Genomic DNA, 636 nt, shown 5'->3' with positions numbered 1-636 from the left:
ATATGTGTGTGAGCTTTGCTGTCTTGCTGGTGGTTGCTGCTATTCAAAACCTCCTTGGAGGCTGCGAGTTGGAGATTTACGTCTGACCCCTGGCTCTGAATCTACAGTCCACCCATTAAATCTTGTTTCCTCCCTCTATCTCTGCTCCTCCCTTCTCCCTCCTTCCAAGGATCTCCTTTCCTCCTCTCCTCCCTTCATTCTTTCCTTCAATGCAGTAGCTCCTTGGAGAGAGAGGGACTTAATTGTCATTCATAAGACGGTAGGCTGCTGGCACAGGCAGCATGGGCAATGACAAGGCAAATCTACTCATGTGTGTGTGTGTGTGTGTGTGTGTGTGTGTGCACCGTATGTCACAGGAGCCGGTCCAGTGACACAAATGAAGGTAGATATGGAGCCATGGTCTGCACGTTTTTCAAAGGTAGACAACGCAATTTCATAAAACTGGAGTAGCTTTATATAAATATAGCACCGGTTTAACTGGGATCTAAGAAGAAGAAGCTCCAAAAACAGCTGTAACGGCTCAGATTGAATTAAGGAATCGATAATGTAGGTCTGGTAGCTCTGTTTTACTACAACCATTATACAACCGATTAATGCTTAAAGCATCTGCTGAAATTCGTGTGCAGTGTTTGCTGA

Source organism: Pempheris klunzingeri, chromosome 20, assembly GCF_042242105.1.
Source record: "Pempheris klunzingeri isolate RE-2024b chromosome 20, fPemKlu1.hap1, whole genome shotgun sequence".
Classification (NCBI taxonomy): Eukaryota; Metazoa; Chordata; class Actinopteri; order Acropomatiformes; family Pempheridae; genus Pempheris; species Pempheris klunzingeri.
This window is presented reverse-complemented; position numbering follows the sequence as displayed.